The 13621-nt window shown below is 34.1% G+C and overlaps 2 pseudogenes; both read left to right on the forward strand.

The window, feature by feature from the left end:
- The first annotated feature begins 2833 nt into the window (after window positions 1–2833).
- On the forward strand, window positions 2834–3742 carry LOC141480239 (serine/threonine-protein kinase MARK2 pseudogene; annotated as a pseudogene).
- A 5474-nt stretch (window positions 3743–9216) lies between these two features.
- LOC141480240 (serine/threonine-protein kinase MARK2 pseudogene) lies at window positions 9217–10164 on the forward strand (annotated as a pseudogene).
- Window positions 10165–13621: the final 3457 nt, after the last annotated feature.

Consider the following 13621-nt stretch of genomic DNA (forward strand, 5'->3'; position numbering starts at 1 on the left):
GGACCATTCTGATAAGTTTCAACAAAAGATTCTTCAAAATACTCCATATATATGTTACTTGAGATGGGAGATAAAGGGGAACCCATAGCAATGCCAAATTCTTGTTGATAGAAATCATCTCTATATTGTAGTTCTAATATAGAATTAACATCCAACTTCGTTCGATGTTTTAAAGTTGAGTCATGTGCCAACCTGGATTTGACAATTTGAAGAGTTTTATCAACAGGAACATTCGTGAAAAGACTTTCAACATCAAATCTCATCAGAACATCACCATCACTGAGTGTTATGTCTTTAAGTTTATCTATGAAATGGGTTGTATTTTTTAGGAAACTATTACTGTTTCCTGAAATTGGTTTCAAAATTTCCAAAAGGTATCTTGCTAATTTCTGACAGGGAGATGCAATGGAACTTACAATTGTTCCTAAAGGAAGATTAGCTTTATGTATTTTTGGTAATCCATAGAAATGAGGAGGTTTACTAAAATGACAAATTAGTTGAGTGCGTTCTGTTTTGGTTAGCATGTCTTTATATTTAGCCAATGTTCTATAAATTTTTTGTTCAATTGATTTTGTTGGATCATCCTTTAGTTTTTTGTAAACGTTTTTTGTTATATTATGTGTTCGGTATGTTGTGTTCGAAATCAACTGAGATAATTTATTTTCATAATCGAGGGTATCCATTATCACTGTGGCATTACCTTTATCAGCTGGAAGTATTTTGATATTAGTATCTGAACGAAGGGATGTTACTTGCATGTATATTCTTAATTGCGTAATTTACGTTAAATCAAATTGCTCCAAGTTTCAGAACAGAGATGATACATGTCTTCTTTCGGGCTTCACCCTGAGAAAAAACTATAACATTTTAATTCCTAGTCATAAGTTAGCCAAGGTCACTAATGGACCTCATATCATGTCAATAAAACTGTACAACAAGCCCCCAATATCCATTAAAAAAATAACTAGTGTAAAGCTCTTTAAACAAAAAGTTCGGAAACTATTATGTGAAAAGGTATTTTATTCGCTTGATGAATTTTTTCAGTCTGATTTGGAATTTTAAATTTTAATTTTTGTATCCCTTTTATGGTCATAATGTTATATAGTATATCTTATAATTATGTTGTTTTATGATTGTGACCTCATTGTAATTGTACTGATTTATGTGACTTTTTCCATGCCTTCCCTAGGTCTACGGAAATAAAGATTTTTTGATTTTTGATTTTGATTTTGATTGAAAGAAAGTTTTTGGCTTTCTACTACTCCATCTTGATACAAAAAAAAGAAGGATGAGGGAGTCTTCCAAAGAAAAGAAGGAAGTAACTATACATGGATGTGTAGATCATGCAAAGAAGTAACTTTCAGACACAAACTGAAAGAAAGTCCTCCTGAAATAGCTACTTTCATATAAACATTGAATTATACGAAAGTAATTAAATTCTTTCGAAACAAATACTTCTATATGAATACTGAATTATACAGAAGATACTTTTCTCTACTAAGTTTGTATTTCAAACATTCGTTGTGGAATAAAAATCAGATATCATTCACATGAGTTCTACGTTAAATGAATGGTAACAAATTGCACTTACATAGAACACTGCCATCCTCACTGGTATACACCGATGTTCCGCCTTAAGAGACTTGCCCTAAGGCTCTTCAGTACCAAATTGGATAACATTATAGAAAATACACACACTTTGAACCAATGTTCAATACATAATTTCATATTTCAAAACTTCTTTAACATCTGTCGAAGAAGTAAAGAAATAAGCAATCAAAAAAGGAATAACTGCGAATATATTCGAATTTTTAATCCATTTCTGAAGACGGAGGCAGACTTTGACCTCCGAAACGTAAAAGATAAGTATTATTTCTTAATAATTTTTTTGATAGGCAGAATTGTTAAATAAGACAAGTTACTGATAAATAGAAGACTTTTCTTTGTGAAAAATACTTTGATTTTTACGCAGTAATTTATCGGGGTAAACTAAAAAGTTTGCCCTTCTACACTTGTATAAAGTTCTCCATTATAATTTTTATATTTTTTCAGATTGTGGAAGGTAACAATTACCCAAAAAAGGTCGATAAAAAAGTAAGATTATACTGTTTCGCCGTTTATTTGTGTTTCTCTGGATGGGACAGCTATATATTCGTCAGTAGATTGAACACAATTTGAAATCAATAGATGTTTCACATACTTTTTGAACAATTATTGATTTAACATTTTGACATGGGGAGGTAAAATATTGTATAAGTTGACACTGATAGAGTTTTTACTTGACTTTTTCAGTCTGAATCTGCTGTCCCCCAACGAATCACATTCTCTAGTCTCATGATCGTGGAAATCACAATTTCTGTTTAAAGTTGATTCATTTTTATGAATATCTATCAGAAGTTGATATAGATGAATATAAGGTACTGTCATTATTTTCATCAAACGGTCTACAGGAGTCTAAGAAATCAGCCCCAGTTAATATCCTCACGACCTTTTTTTGTAACATCAATATCCTATTTGCGTTAGAACTATTTCCCCAGAGAATTTTTCCATATGAGATGTGAGAAGAAGAAATGTGTATTTCCACAGTTTAATGCTAAGTTGTTCAATATACTCTAACCAGCTTTGGCGGTTTTTATAATATTCATTCTAATGCTATAGTGTACACACAGTAGAAAAGTTAGTGTTTCTACCGTTCATTATATGATCAACGAGTTGTGTGAATGAAATTATAGTTTGTGTATAAGAGTATTATTATTATTATTTGGTCCATTGTTGAAAGAGGATTCTTGTTCAAGAGAAAGTCGTACTTACGAAAGTATAAGTGAATCTCGAAATGAAGTGTACTTGGAGTCTATTTAGGCATTTTTCTTCAATTCGTAGAAATGAGACGGCAGACGAATCGACTAAGAAAGGCAAAAACTCGATGAAAAGAAAGGATCTAATAATTGACAAATACAAATCACTCGAGATCATTGGCAAGGGAGCCTTTGCAGAGGTTAATCTAGCCATGCACAAACCCACCGGTAGGAAAGTGGCGATCAAGATCTTCGACAAAACTCAACTCACATCCGCTTCGATGCAGAAATTGTATAGAGAAGCTAGAATAATTAGAATGTTAGACCATCCGAACAGAGTAAAATTGTTTCATGTGATTGAAACGAAAAAAACTTTTCGCATTGTTATGGAATACGTCTCAGGAGGAGACTTATTTAAATATCTTGAACGCCACGGTAGGATGGAAGAGTCGAAAGCCAGAGCGAAGTTTATACAAATTGTTTCTGCGGTGGAGTACTGCCACGAAAAGGGGATCGTCCACCGGGACTTGAAAGATAGCAACATATTGTTGGATAGCGAAATGAACATTAAAGTTGCCGACTTCGGACTATCAAGTGAATTCACCCCAGGATACAAATTAGCTACATTTTGCGGTAGTTCACATTATACAGCACCCGAGATATTGATGGGCATGAAATATGATGGACCCGAAGTGGATGTTTGGTCACTGGGAGTTATACTATTCGTGCTCGTGACGGGAACTTTACCCTTTGGCGGTTCAACACTACAAATGCTAAAAGAACGAGTGCTTCATGGCAAATTTCGGATCCCTTCTTACGTAAGCAAGGACTGTGAAAATATTTTGAAGAAACTTCTGGTTGTAGATCGTTTCAAGAGGCCTAGCTTGGAAGTAATCCGGTATGATAAGTGGTTGAATCAGGAATATGAGATGTGTACTTCTTTTTAGAAAATTGTTTGTGACAGAATATCGCAGACTACAAAGGCGGATGGTCTAAAATATTTGCATCGATTTAGAATTGAAGCCAATCGTCATTGTATCTACTATCTTTCATCCTTTATTATATCATTACAAGTATATCTAGCATTTTTCATTTCTCATAAGTGGAACGTAGTAATAAAAACAAAATCGTGTGTTGGCTGCTGGGAACCATTCTTTTAATGAAGTACAACCATTGGGTGCCGTCCCTTTCCATTTTTTCTAGTTATCAATAGGAAAGTACAGAACAGTGCTACTTTCAGTTATTCAGTCTTACTCAAAAGTACTGGCATGTGATCAGGGTTGTAGCCAGACAGCTGACCTGGATACATTTGTTTTTTACAACAATACTTGATAGATAAAGAGTGGAGAGAAATATTTATTGATCTTTACACATACAAATAAGATAAGTCACATATACACACGTACATTATTACTCAAGAATGAATATCATACTAAATATCTTGAAGAAGCTTTTGGTTGTAGATCGTTTCAAAAGGACTAGCTTGGAAATAATCCGGTATGATAAGTGGTTGAATCAGGAATATGAGACGTGTACTTCTTTTTAGAAAATTGTTTGTGACGGAATATCGCAGACTACAACGGCGGATGATCTAAAATGTTTGCATCGATTTCGAATTGAAGCCAATCGTCATTGTATCTGCTATCTTTCATCCTTTATTATGTCATTACAAGTATATCTAGCATTTTTTATTTCTAATAAGTGGAACGTAGTAATGAAAACAGAATCATGTGTTGGCTGCCTGTGAACAATTCCTTTTGTGAAGTACAATCCGTGCATGACTCTTCCTATTTTTTCCAGTTTTCAATAGAAAAGTAGAGGAAAGTCCTACTTTCAGTTATTCAGTCTTACTTAGAAGTACTGGCATGTGATGAGGGTTGTAGCCAGACAGCTGACCTGGATACGTTTGTTTTTGACAACAATACTTGATAGATAAAGAGTGGAGAGAAATATTTATTGATCTTTGAGTCCTATGTTTAGACCGACCAGGTACAATCTCACGTAGAGGTAAGAATCACCAGGCGTGTTCGGTGCTGAACTCATTTTGGCCGCAGATAACCGAACAGGTTGACAGTCAAATATTGTTAGTGGCAGAATATCGCAGACTACAAAGGCGGACGGTCTAAAATATTTGCATCAATTTCGAATTGGAGTCAATTGTCATTGTATCTGCTATCTTTCATCTTTTATTATATCAATACAAGTATATCTTGTATTTTCTATTTCTAATAAGTGAAACGTAATAATAAAAACAAAATCATGTGTTGGCTGCCTGTGAACAATTCCTTTTGTGAAGTACAATCCGTGCATGCCTCTTACTATTTTTTCCAGTTTTTAATAGAAAAGTAGAGGAAAGTCTTACTTTCAGTTATTCAGCCTTACTCAAAAGTACTGGCATGTGATCAGGGTTGTAGCCAGACAGCTGACTTGGATACGTTTGTTTTTGACAACAATACTTGATAGGTAAAGAGTGGAGAGAAATATTTATTGATCTTTACAGATACAAATAAGACAAGTCACATATACACACGTACATTATTACTCAGGAATGAATATTATACTATTCAACGAAAACAATTCTTTGTGGAGGAAAAAATCAATTTTTTATCGACCTTTTTTGAGTAACTGTTACCTTCCACAATCTGAAAAAATATAAAAATTATAATGGAGAACTTTATACAAGGCCACATCATCTGAAGATCTTGATTTACCAATTTTCTCCCTCTTATAAAACAAAATGTAGGGTGTCTCCAGAGGCTCCAATAAATTCAATGCATCACCAGAACACATCGTGACACGACTATCGTCAAACTTAAACCAGTCCATTTCTTCTTTGACCAAGGCGTAATAATGACCAAATTCAACGCCAGAACCACAGTCAACAATGACTGCATGAATATTATTATAGTGGTCTGCTAGATTCAAATGTTCATCTATTTCGAAACTTCGAAAGAGTTTCTTGCTTCCGTCAGGGGTTGAGTCTTGTTTGAAGATCATCAGTGTTATTTTTAGATTGACTGGTGCCTCAGCTATACTTGTTTCCTTATAACAGTCAGTTAGTTTGGCGCATGTTTGACAATACAGTCGATCATCACCTGTTAAAAATTCCATTTTCAGATGATTTAACAATAAGCTTTGCACGGACTGGTTATTAGTCATATTAGGAAAAGCTAGATTTAAGATTCCCTCACTATATTCCATATCGGGCCAAAAATCCTATGAAAATTATATCTAAAATATTAACATCATTGCAGAATTCTCCGGGAGCCTGATGAAAATGAAAAATAATTGTTATGAATGTATATAATTCTTTAAGAATACAACATTCGCCCGAAAAAAAAAGTAAGGAGGAAGTAGTGCAAAAATGCGCGAGTATGACCGGTGTCAATAAATCGACAATTTTCAGAATTCTCATGGAACTGAAGGAAAACAACAACTTTTTCGAGCCGAGAGTATCCATTGGTAGAAAATGTTTGGTTATCGATGAAGAAGGGAAGAATTCTATTAGGAGAACAGTACACTCTTATTACATAAAAAACGAAATGCCTACATTACATAAAGTTTTTTCAGTTATTCGTGAAGACAGTTTTTTCCTGATTCAAGAAAAACTCGATTATGGAAGATATGACATGAGCTGAATTTCACTTTTGGAAAGGAAGATAGAAAGAGCATGTCAATAGAAAAATCAGATATGTAGAATGGAGAAGAAACAATTTAAGAGAAATAAAGAAAGCCAGAGCACTAGATAAATCTATTTTTTATTTGGATGAAGCATGGGTAAATGAGGGTCATACCGTCTTGAAGGTTTGGCAAAATCAGAACATCAAAAGTGAAAGACAAGCCTTTATAGAAGGTTGGTCCACTGGTTTGAAAATTCTAGTTGGAAAAGGTCGCTGTCTTATCATAACTCACATAGACAGCAGTGACGGATTCGTGAAAGATGGATTGATGGTGTTTGAATCGAAGAAAAATGGGGATTATCATCAAGAAATGGATGCCACAGTATTCGAAGAATGGTTTAAAAACATAGTTGTAAAACTTCCGCAGAGATCCGTAATAGTAATGGATAACGCAAGTTACCACAGTATACGAGTTGAGAAGCTGTCGACGTCGTGTTGGAAGGAAGCAGATATTACTGAGTGGTTACAAATGAAAGTTATTCCTTTCGAATTGTCCATGTTGAAAGCGGAGCTCCTCAACTTGGCTAAACGTCATAAGTCAAAATTCGTCAGGTATGTCACCGATGAGATGGCGAAGACTAAAAGAATGTCGGTTCTTCGGTTGGCGCCTTATCTCTGTGAATTGAATCCAATAGAGTTGGTTTGGGCTCAAGTTAAAGGATTTATCGCAAGAAACAATAAGACTTTCAAGCTGTGTGAAATAATGAAATACCTATACAGTGCTCTGGAAACAGTCGACCAAAAAGTTTAGGAAAAATGTATCCACAGAATAATCAGAATCGAAGCAGAGATGTGGGATTTGGATGATCGCATAGATTCGATATCAGAAAAAATTATTCCAGTTGTCATCAATCCTAATTAAACTGATTCATCCAGTGAAGAATCACTCAACGAATCTGTGTAGACTTTTTTCAGATTGAAATTATCGCTATGTCTTATTCGAAGTAAGTATTCCCATTGAATCTATAAAATAGTTTCTGAATCAACTATAAAATTCAATAAGGAATATGAATCTTCATTTCCAAACCAACAAGAATATATAAAGTGTATCTCTTAGTGCAGTCACAGTTTTTTACTTCATGAAAATGCCAGAGTCGAAGCCGAAACCCCGAACAACGCAAAATTTTGAACGTGGTTCGAATCGAAATCAGATGTTCAAATTTTTAACCGCGGAAATCTATTCTATTCGTATACTTATCTGTTGATGTTTCGAATACTTTATCCATCTTCATTATCATACCCACGATCAATTTGATATTATCAGTGTTAATGATAATAATAATATAAAATTTATTTACATCAAAAGACGAATCATACCTACAAATTATAATGTTTTGAGTTAAATGGGTTGAATGAAAAAAAGACTCTATGTCTCCAAAACGTCATCAGATGATACATATTTCTTTCAATATGCAAATTTTTTCAAATTCAAGTTGATGACAAATTTGATTCCTTTCCAAAAAGCTAATTTATCAAATGCAGTAACTTTTTGCCCTTTTACATGTGATTATTCTATAGATCTGCAGAAGGTAACAATTCTAAATAATAAAAAACTATTTCAAATATGAATTGTCTTCCCCAAAATGAAATATTTAAACAAAATTAGTTTTCACCATATTTCAATTATTTCCTCATCATACATAATATATCAATGGAAAATATATTTATCTGTTCAATGTACCACTTGAACGACAAAAATGACAAAAGATAAAAACAACAATAAAAATTAATTGGCGTTCCGGGGCGACTACATTGATTCCAGTGGCGCATTTGCTTTTTCAGCTGCAGGAAAATCCGGAAAAACCTGCAGCACCATATCATCTGAAGATCTTGATCTGCCAATGTCCTATCTCTCATAAAACAAAATGTAGGGTGTCTCCAGAGGTTTCAGTGGTACATGAAAACTTTATATTAATACCCCCAGTTCGACGCCTATTAATATTATCTGAAACGTTATATCAGAAAAAACATGGAACGGTTCTTCTGGCGGTATTTTCACATTCTTTGTCGAAGTTTTCGCGTTCTTTGTCGCATATCCCTATTTTAATGGCTCGTTAGTGGCGTCCTCAAAGGATATAGAGGGTAGACATATCTCAATGATTTTGTGGGTGAATTGAAGTGATATTTGCTTGAGACGACTATGTTGCTTTCTTTGATGTAGCGACATGTTTGCATTCTTGAAATCCTTTTACTCTCAGACAATACTGAACGAACTATAGCTGCAGTTGATAATGAAATAGGCATTTTAGCAATTTGACTTTTACCACTTATGAGTTGTTCCATCAATACTAAAATTTCTGAGAAATATTTCATGACATTGAGAAATCATTCAAACGATTTTTTACAATTTTTTTCTCTTACGGAATTTACATAATTCGGTTTGATCCAGTTTCATTCCATTCCTGTGAATTATGCAAAAATTTTCGGTCATAAGATTTTCAATCAACATACTGAAGAATGTATCACTTACCTACTTCCAGATACCTGTGCAGATAGGTATCCACTACCTAGTTTCAGGTAGTTGGTCGTATATAACTTTGGCGTTTTTGATAAGATTCATTTTAGTGCAACAGTGTACATACAGTAGAGGAGTTAGTGTTTGTACCATTCATTATATGATTAACGAGTTGTGTGAATGAAATTATAGTTTGTGTATAAGTACGAAATATTCGGTACATTGTGGAAAGAGGATTCTTGTTCAAGAGAAAGTCGTACATACGAAAGTACAACTGAATCTCGAAATGAAGTGTACTTGGGGTCTATTCAGGCATTTTTCTTCACTTCGTAGAAATGAGACGGCAGACGAATCGACTAAGAAAGGCAAAGACTCGATGAAAAGGAAGGATCTAAGAATTGACAAATACAAATCACTCGAGATCATTGGCAAGGGAGCCTTTGCAGAGGTTAATCTAGCCATGCACAAACCCACCGGTGGGAAAGTGGCGATCAAGGTCTTCGACAAGACTCAACTTACATCCGCTTCGATGCAGAAATTGTATAGAGAAGCTAGAATAATGAGAATGTTAGACCATCCGAACATTGTAAAATTGTTCCATGTGATTGAAACGAAAAAAACTTTTCGCATTGTTATGGAGTACGTCTCTGGAGGTGACTTATTTGACTATCTTGAAAGCCACGGTAGGATGGAAGAGTCGGAAGCCAGAGCGAAGTTTATACAAATTGTCTCTGCGGTGGAGTACTGCCACGAGAAGGGGATCGTTCACCGGGACTTGAAAGATAGCAACATATTGTTGGATAGCGAAATGAACGTAAAAGTTGCCGACTTCGGACTATCAAGTGAATTCACCCCAGGATACAAATTGGCTACATTTTGCGGTAGTCCACATTACACAGCACCCGAGATATTGATGGGCATAAAATATGATGGACCTGAAGTGGATATTTGGTCATTGGGCGTTATATTATTCGTGCTCGTGACGGGAACTTTACCCTTTGGCGGTTCAACACTACAAGTGCTGAAAGAACGAGTGCTTCATGGCAAATTTTGGATCCCTTCTTACGTAAGCAAGGACTGTGAAAATATCTTGAAGAAACTTTTGGTTGTAGATCGTTTCAAGAGGAAAGTCCTACTTTCAGTTATTCAGTCTTACTTAGAAGTACTGGCATGTGATGAGGGTTGTAGCCAGACAGCTGACCTAGATACGTTTGTTTTTGACAACAATACTTGATAGATAAAGAGTGGAGAGAAATATTTATTGAGATACAAATAAGATATGTCACATATACACACGTACATTATTACTCAAGATTGAATATTATACTATTCAACGAAAGTCATTTTTTGTGGAGGAAAAAATCAGTTTTTTATCGACCTTTTTTGGGTGATTGTTACCTTCCACAATCTGGAAAAATATAAAAATTATAATGGAGAACTTTATACAAGTGTAGAAGGGCAAACTTTTTAGTTTACCCCAATAAGTTACTGCGTAAAAATCAAAGTATTTTTCAAAAAGAAAAATATTCTATTTATCAGTAACTTGTCGTATTTAACAATTTTGCCTATCAAAAAAATTATTGGGAAATAATACTTATCTTTTACGTTTCGGAGGCCAAAATCTGCCTCCGTCTTCAGAAATGGAAAAAAAAATTCGAATATATACGCAGTTATTCCTTTTTTGATAGCTCATTTCTTTACTTCTTCGACAGATGTCAAAGAAGTTTTGAAATATGAAATTATGTCAATGTTGTTGATTGACAACTGAAACATTCGATGTAATACAAGGTACTCTCCGATATCAGTTTGTTGCCATTTCGCCACTATCCAAAGTTTCTTCAAAATGGGTAGCCAAGTACGGTCTATTTCTAAAGAGCTATTCGAGATACAATTCTCTCCAGACATGAGAATATACGTTGATTCTTTTAGCTTACGTCTCTTAGAATGAGGCTCATTGGTAATCTTTCTTGTCACCCGATGTTCACCGTCTGATTTTAAAATGTGTTCTGATAATTTTGATCCTGTCAATTGTCTATTTTTTATATAATCTCGATGTTCATTCTCACGCACTTTCGATGGTCTTGAGGTTTCCCCAATGTAACTTTTACCACAAGAACAAGGTATTTTATAAATACAATTTTTTGTTTTTTCTTCAGTGTTGTTGGGTTTTGTATGTGTGAGTATAGATCTCAGTGTATTTTTTGTTCTGAAAGTAGTACCAACATCTATTTCCAATTCGTCTTATTTTTCCAGATAATCTTGGAATGTAAGGTATAACGTTAGTTGTAAAAGGTGTCGTTGGATGTTGAGTCGGTAATTGTTTAGTTGGAAAAATATCGTCAAAGTATCTCCACCAAACTTTGGGACCTTTCTGATAAGTTTCAACAAAAGATTCTTCAAAATACTCCATATATATGTTACTTAAGATGGGAGATAAAGGGGAACCCATAGCCATGCCAAATTCTTGTTGATAGAAATCATCTCTATATTGTAGTTCTAATATAGAATTAACATCCAACTTCGTTCGATGTTTTAAAGTTGAGTCATTTGCCAACCTGGATTTGACAATTTGAAGAGTTTTATCAACAGGAACATTCGTGAAAAAACTTTCAACATCAAATCTCATCAGAACATCACCATCACTGAGTGTTATGTCTTTAAGTTTATCTATGAAATGGGTTGTATTTTTGAGGAAACGATTACTGTTTCCTGAAATTGGTTTCAAAATTTCCAAAAGGTATCTTGCTAATTTCTGACAGGGAGATGCAATGTAACTTACAATTGGTCTTGAACGGACATTAGCTTTATGTATTTTTGGTAATCCATAGAAATGAGGAGGTTTACTAAAATGACAAATTAGTTGAGTGCGTCCTGTTTTGGTTAGCATGTCTTTATATTTAGCCAATGTTCTATACATTTTTTGTTCAATTGATTTAGTTGGATCATCCTTTAGTTTTTTGTAAACGTTTTTTGTTATATTATGTGTTCGGTATGTTGTGTTCGAAATCAACTGAGATAATTTATTTTCATAATCGAGGGTATCCATTATCACTGTGGCATTACCTTTATCAGCTGGAAGTATTTTCATATTAGTATCTGAACGAAGGAATGTTATTGAAAGAAAGTTTTTGGCTTTCTACTACTCCATCTTGATACAAAAAAAAAGAAGGATGAGGGAGTCTTCCAAAGAAAAGAAGGAAGTAACTATACATGGATGTGTAGATCATGCAAAGAAGTAACTTTCAAAGACAAACTGTAAGAAAGTACTCCTGAAACAGCTACTTTCATATGAACATTGAATTATACGAAAGTAATTAAATTCTTTCGAAACAAATACTTCTATATGAATACTGAATTATACAGAAGATACTTTTCTCTACTGAGTAAGTATTTCACACACTTTGAACATTGACATAATTTCATATTTCAAAACTTCTTTGACATCTGTCGAAGAAGTAAAGAAATAAGCTATCAAAAAAGGAATAACTGCGTATATATTCGATTTTTGTTTTTCCATTTCTGAAGACGGAGGCAGATTTTGGCCTCCGAAACGTAAAAGAAAAGTAATATTTCTTAATAATTTTTTTGATAGGCAGAATTGTTAAATAAGACAAGTTACTGATAAATAGAAGTTTTTTCTTTGTGAAAAATACTTTGATTTTTACGCAGTAACTTATCGGGGTAAACTAAAAAGTTTGCCCTTCTACACTTGTATAAAGTTCTCCATTATAATTTTTATATTTTTTCAGATTGTGGAAGGTAACAATTACCCAAAAAATGTCGATAAAAAAGTAATATTACATTGTTTCGCCGTTTATTTGTGTTTCTCTGGGTGGGACAGCTATATATTCGTCAGTAGATTGAACACAATTTGAAATCAATAGATGTTTCAGATACTTTTTGAACAATTATTGATTTAACATTTTGACATGGGGAGGTGAAATATTGTATAAGTTGACACCGATAGAGTTTTTACTTGACTTTTTCAGTCTGAATCTGCTGTCCCCCAACGAATCACATCCTCTAGTCTCATGATCGTGGAAATCACAATTTCTGTTTAAAGTTGATTCATTTTTATGAATATCTATCAGAAGTTGATATAGATGAATATAAGGTACTGTCATTATTTTCATCAAATGGTCTACAGGAGTCTAAGAAATCAGCCCCAGTTAATAGCCTCACGACCTTTTTTTGTAACATCAATATCCTATTTGCGTTAGAACTATTTCCCCAGATAATTTTTCCATATGAGATGTGAGAAGAAGAAATGTGTATTTCCACAGTTTAATGCTAAGTGGTTCAATATACTCTAACCAGCTCAAATTATCATCTAGATATATGCCTAAGAGTTTAACACTGTGTCCTCCGACCCGAGAAGTGTTTGAGGTGAAAATGATGTGTTGAGTTTCATTTTCGTTCTACATTAGATCATTTCTTTTGAACCATATGTCAGCATTCTTTTGAATTTGAATAATATCGCGCATCAAATTACCCTTGATTTTTCCGGATGTCGTAAGAGTAGTATCATCGGTGGGATCAAAACAGTTATGAGGTGACATGAAGAAAAAGAGATCATTTATATATATTATGAATGAAAGAGGCCCCAGAACCGAGCCTTGGGTAACTCTACATATAACTGGTTTTAAGTCTGAATACGTCTCAGGAGGAGACTTATTTGAATATCTTGAACG

Source organism: Leptinotarsa decemlineata, unplaced genomic scaffold (genome assembly GCF_025532065.1).
Source record: "Leptinotarsa decemlineata unplaced genomic scaffold, Ldec_3_MD MMD2_P_RNA_scaffold_7, whole genome shotgun sequence".
NCBI lineage: Eukaryota > Metazoa > Arthropoda > Insecta > Coleoptera > Chrysomelidae > Leptinotarsa > Leptinotarsa decemlineata.